General features: G+C 36.5%; 2 pseudogenes; both read left to right on the top strand.

Moving 5' to 3' along the window:
* Positions 1-1,290: 1,290 nt before the first annotated feature.
* On the top strand, positions 1,291-1,695 carry LOC149138976 (peroxidase 17 pseudogene; annotated as a pseudogene).
* Positions 1,696-3,582: 1,887 nt separating this feature from the next.
* LOC149138975 (sugar transport protein MST3-like) lies at positions 3,583-6,048 on the top strand (annotated as a pseudogene).
* The last annotated feature ends 252 nt before the right edge of the window (positions 6,049-6,300 follow it).

Genomic DNA, 6,300 nt, shown 5'->3' with positions numbered 1-6,300 from the left:
TGTACCAAGCCCTGATGGCTTGAGTTTTGATTTGTCTGCAAAGTATACTACTCCATCAACATTGTCAGTAAATTCTTCAAAAAAATCTCTTCTAAAATTCATGTAACAAGTTACTCCTGAATCAAGAAACCAATCATTGTTCCAAGAAGCAAGTGAAGCATTAAATAAGTCTTCATTTACTCCAATATTATAGTGTGCCACAACATAGTGAGCGGATTCAGGTGCTTTACCTTTCTCTCTGTCATTAGTTTTACCTTTGGGTTGGTTTCTTTCCTGCTCAATTCTGTCCCAAGGCAACTTGCATGTGGATGCATCATGTGATCCATCTCTTTTATAGTGTATGCAGTGCAAATATGACTTTTCTCCTTGAGAGTGTCTTCCCCTCTTGCCTCTGAAATTTCTTCCTCTTCCTCTTTAACCACCTCTTCCTTTGGAAGAATCTTGAGCAAGATTCTTCTCTCTATGTGTAAGGCACACAACCTCTTCAGAAGATTGAGGAGTTGTCTTCTTCTCAAAAGCTTTCTCTCTTCCAACAAATTTTTTCACAAGGGAGTCAAAGGTAATATCTTTGAGGTTTCCATTTGCTTGCAATGACTCAAGATAATTTGAGTAAGTGGGATAAAGTGCCTTGAGAAAATCTATCAGAGGAATGTCCAGTTCAACATTAGTGACTTTGATATCATGCATAATAGATTTTACTTTTGATGCAAGAGCAAGAGGATCATCATTTTGTAATTCAAGGGTGAACAATTTAATTATGAGTTGAACAACTTCAAGTGCAGAGTGTGAGTCATATAGTTCCTTCAATTTTTGTAGGGCTTCGAAAGCATTTGAAAATGGCAAAATATGGCAATTCACCTCTTCATTTATTGATGTTGCAATCAATGCATAAGCCTTGTTGTTCTTATTTTACCAAATGGCGAATTCCTTGTCTGAGGTAGGCTGTCCTGGCTCTTTGTCTATGTTTCCAACACACACTCCTTTCCACAACTCATTAAAAATGAGAGTGTGTTTGATTTTCCGAGACCACTCAAGATAATTTTCCTTCCAATTAAGGACCACTCCCACAATAGATATTAATGAGTGCATTTAAAAAATATATATATACTTCTGTTGCCAATAAGCTGTAAGAAATTGCACTTCTACTTGCAAAAAAAACTACACTTTTAATGTATATAACAGAGGTATGGACATGCTCACAAAACCCAATAAGTGGTACATAATAGTACCCATTCCACACAATAATATATAAAACGGGCCAAATCTTTCAACGTTGCATTATTCCGCTATATGGAAGGCTATTACACTTTTTTTTGCGCGGACATCATCATCATAGCAGCAAGGGATGTCGTCGTTCTGACTAGTGGACCTTCGTGGGAACTGTTTCTGGGCAGAAGAGATAGCCTGACTGCTAGCCTTGAGGACTCGGATGAGATAATGCCTAGTCCCCGAGCCAACGCTACAGCTCTCATCCAACTATTCAAACACTTCGGCCTCTCTGTCAAAGATTTGGTGGGTCTCTCGAGCTCTCACACGATTGGGAAAGCATGGTGCTTTTCCATGGTCCACAGGCTTTATAATCAGAGTGGGATAGGCCAGGGCGACCCTACCATGGAGCTGACATACAAGGAGCGTAATATGCAATGTGGAGATGGCAAGGGAGGGAGGGAGCACTTAATGGAGCAGCGCATGTAACTGTGTGAGCAACTTAATATGCAGTGTGGAGATGGCAAGGGAGGGAGGGAGCGCTTAATGGAGCAACACATGTAACTGCTGGTTGTTAAGAAGAGTGAGGAATAGAAACGCATATGACAGTGCACTATTCAGGGCTCTGGAGCATGACAAAGGTGTCAGTTCTGCAAAATAGGCAGAACATGGGCCAAGAGGGAGTTACAAGGGCAAACTATAATGCCAAAGATAGAGTTGGCTCTGATACCATGTCAGGCCAAGAGGTAACTTCTCAAATGAAATTGTATTATTCATTTAGGTTGATAATTATTATATACAAGAAGGAGTGGTTGTTCAGTTCATCTCCCGATGATTCTCCATTTCCTCTATTATTTATTTACACTAGTTACAGCTGTTCATCCAATCCCTATGATTAGGTGTCAACAAATTTATTAATTTATTTGTAAAATATTAATAAATATAAAAACAACAAAATCTTTATATAAAATTTATCATCTTTTTATTTTAATTTCATTATACTTCCATAAAAATAAAATAAAGCAATAAGATTACAAACTTCCAAAAAAAAAAATATTTCTAAAATACATATATATATATATATATATTTCTTTTTTATTATAGATCTTCTCATCTTATTTGTTTTTATAGAAAAAAATAATAAAAAAATATATATACCATTATATTAGACTAAAATTTACCATCTAAATAAAAAAATGTAATCATGTGAAAACCCTCAAAACATACACTCATACTAAAAAATCATAATTTCATAGCTACATGTTTTATTATATTTAGAAACTATAAAATTTAATATTAAAAAAAATTATTATTATATTTAAAAATATTTAACATTTAAAAATAACATAATTCTTTACTATTTTATAAAAAAGGAAATCTCATCATTAAAATATTCCACGATTTCATTAAAATGAAGATATAAATCGTATTTAGTTAAAAAAAGTTTGTAATTTCATAATTCTAAAAGGAATATTAATTATAAAAATACATTAAATCATTTTTCTAAATCAGTGTATTATTTCTTTTCGTATTTGTATTAACACCATTGCATTGCATTACGTCCTGAAAAATTAGCACTATCTATCTTCCAATCACATTATCACTAGAACTAATTTTTCATAGCCGAAAACGCCTGTGCTGGTGAATAGCACAAAGTTAACTCAAACAAACCATTTGAAGTGCCCATTTTATGGCTCATGCAAAGCCAATTGAGCCTTAATAATCGGGGAGAATGAGGGCGTGACTGATGTTCGACCATGACAGTTAACAGTCACATGACTGTGCACCAACCACATTACAAGTTCTCAACAATGTTCCAATGTTGCTAACCAAATGAAAATACTGGAGTTCAGTGATACAGTGATTAGTTCCAATGCTGCCAACCAAATGGAAATACTGGAGTTCAGTCATACAGTGTGATTATCAACACTAGCAGTTACTCCTTGGGCGTTTAACATGAAAAACTGAAATATTAAATATTCAAGCCATATGGACTACATGCGAGTCACATCCCTCCATATCTGAAATCTGTTCATCACTGTAATTATGGGGAGCTACTTTCAGTTCCTCCATATCTGAAATCTGTTCATCACTGTAATTGTGGGGAGCTACTTTCAGTTGAACATGCATTTTTTGAATTCATTTTAGATAAGGTAGGATTTGGTTTTATCCATATCGCTGACGGCATTCCCATTGTGCTATATTTAGTTGAGTTCTTCCATATCAATGGACATTGTCCTTTGGTTTTCTTCTGTGTAATTTGTTGGCATAAGGAAGCTGCCACGGAATTGAAATAGTAATTCAAATCATAACTGAGGTACTGGGTAATAACAAGGCCTTGCTTGCCCCCAAATCGCATTCCAAATTAAGTGCATAATGGCAGGTGGAATGTTCATTGAAGGCGGAAATAGCCGAAGGGAGGTTCACCCAGGCAGGGTAACAGTGTTCGTCTTCTTCTCATGCATTGTAGCCGCCACTGGAGGCCTCATCTTCGGTTATGATATAGGAATTTCAGGTCTGCATTAAACTGGCAATATAATTTCTTTAAACTCGAATTATTTCTGCAGCCCCGAACTTAGAAGAGCATAATGAAATAAAATAACTTTCATATATGCAGCACACTGTAAGTTGGCGTCTTTTCTTTACCTGTGCTATATATACTGTCAATACTCATTCGGACTTTAAGTCTTCCTTGTATACAACAGTTTGCAGGGAATACTTGTAAGATCTGTTCTATGGAATCTTACCTTTACCTTCAGAATATAGCAGTCTCATAATATGAATAATGCATCCGGTTTTGTGTTCGTGCATCAACATGAATACTGTAAGTGCTGAATGTGTATTCATACATTGTTGACCACAATTTGCAGGTGGCGTGACATCCATGGATGACTTTTTACATAAATTTTTCCCTGGTGTGGAAAGGAATATGAAAGAGGCAAAGACTGATGCTTACTGTAAATTTGACAGCCAATCGTTGACTGCATTTACTTCATCACTGTACATTGCTGGTCTGATCGCATCCTTCTTTGCCTCGTCTGTCACAAGGTTGTTTGGACGAAAGCTTTCAATGCTTTTAGGGGGTGCAATTTTTCTTTGTGGTGCTGCAATAAATGGAGCAGCAATGAATATTGCCATGCTTATTATTGGACGGATTTTGCTTGGCATCGGTGTAGGGTTCGCTAATCAGGTGCGATTTTTCTTCGTCGTCCCATTTAAAATGCATACAATGATTTTTTGGATCACTGCTAACCATTTTTCCCTCCAAAATTTACAATTTTTTATACTTATATTTCTATGTTTTGGGATTTTTCCACAACCTACGGGCATTTCTCTTCAACAAAACAATGGAGCCAATAAATCCAGTCTTTGGAACTAATTTTGATATTTGTATTGCTATAGTCCGTCCCAGTTTATCTATCCGAAATGGCACCAGCGAAATTGCGTGGAGCTCTGAACATTGGCTTCCAAATGTGTACCACTCTAGGAGTTTTCGGAGCCAATCTTGTAAACTATGGCACACAAAATATTCATCCATGGGGGTGGCGGTTATCATTGGCCCTTGCAGCGGTTCCTGCTTGTATAATTACGTTTGGCTCCATTTGGCTTCCAGATACTCCTAACAGCATGATAGAAAGAGGGTAAACTGCTAAAGCCAGAGTCATGCTAGAGAGAATTAGAGGCACAGCAGAAATCCAGGTAGAATTCGATGAACTGGTTGAAGCCAGTCGATTGGCAAAATTAGTAAAACATCCTTTCCGTAACATCCTCAAGAGAAAATACAGGCCTCAACTGGTCATGTGCCTGGCAATACCATTTTTTCAGCAGTTCACAGGGATTAATGTTATAATGTTCTATGCTCCAGTCCTATTTAAAACAATAGGGTTTAAAGGAACTGCATCCCTCATGTCCGCTGTCATAACAGGACTTGTGAATGTGGGAGCAACTTCTGTATCCATATTTACTGTGGACAAATTGGGCCGCAGACGCCTCTTCATTGCTGGAGGAATTCAGATGCTTATATCTCAGGTAAATTCCAATCTAAATTTTATTTTGTTTTTATGTTTTCCTTAGAGGTGTATGTTTGTAAGGATTGTGTTTGCTTGTTCTACTTTCCATTCGTCTTTCCAGCTCACGCACCCCTTTAATGTTTGATATTTTGCTAAATATTTGTGTTTGTTTGACCCATCTTTACCTCCCTCTTGTGTGGTTTGTGTATATATGTTGCTTAATAACATGAATAATAAGCTCTCTGATATACCTATCTTGCCACATCATAGTTTCTGATTCTTATTTTGTGTGTATATTTACGCAGAAAAACAAGTACATTGTAGCATCGGAGTTTCTGATTCTTTGATTTTGTTGGATATATATCTTATACAGGCCATCATTGCTATAATTCTTGCAACAAAATTTGGAGGACCAGGGGAAGGTAGTCTTCCCAAAACATACGCCATGATACTAGTTTTACTGATATGCATCTATGTGGCAGCTTTTGCATGGTCATGGGGTCCCTTGGGCTGGTTGGTTCCCAGTGAAATATTACCCTTGGAAATCAGATCTGCTGGGCAAGCCATCAATGTTTCTGTTAATCTTTTGTTCACATTCGTTGTTGCAGAGATTTTTCTGGAAATGCTATGCCATTTCAAATATGGGCTTTTCCTATTCTTTGCTAGCTGGGTTGTGATCATGACTATTTTCATCTATTTTTTACTTCCAGAAACAAAAAATAAACCCATTGAAGAGATGGGTCAGATTTGGAAAAGCCATTGGTTTTGGGCTAAGTATGTTGATCCAGATGATCAAGATGGTCCACCTAAACCTGCAGTTTATGGGCTTTGACCTCTTTCCAATCATGAGGGTGTGGAGATGTATTCTGTAAAGTCTACTAATTATTCTCATTGAACATGGTTACCACAATTAGACATTAAATGCAAAATTATTTAATTGTAGAATGTAAATAAAGTATCTGTAAAATATTTTGATTTTGAAATAAGTTATGGTTTTTGGCCATGTGGTATTGGTCCATGGTATTGTAGTGAATAATTAAAATCCTAGATCCATAACATAATAATCAAAAGTCTAGATGGACCA

The sequence above is a fragment of the Pinus tabuliformis genome, chromosome X (genome assembly GCF_031772625.1).
Source record: "Pinus tabuliformis cultivar Carrire ecotype Pingquan chromosome X, CPIR1, whole genome shotgun sequence".
In the NCBI taxonomy this organism is placed as follows: Eukaryota; Viridiplantae; Streptophyta; class Pinopsida; order Pinales; family Pinaceae; genus Pinus; species Pinus tabuliformis.
Note: the sequence above shows the minus strand (reverse complement) of the source record. Positions and strands in the feature narration are given on the sequence as shown.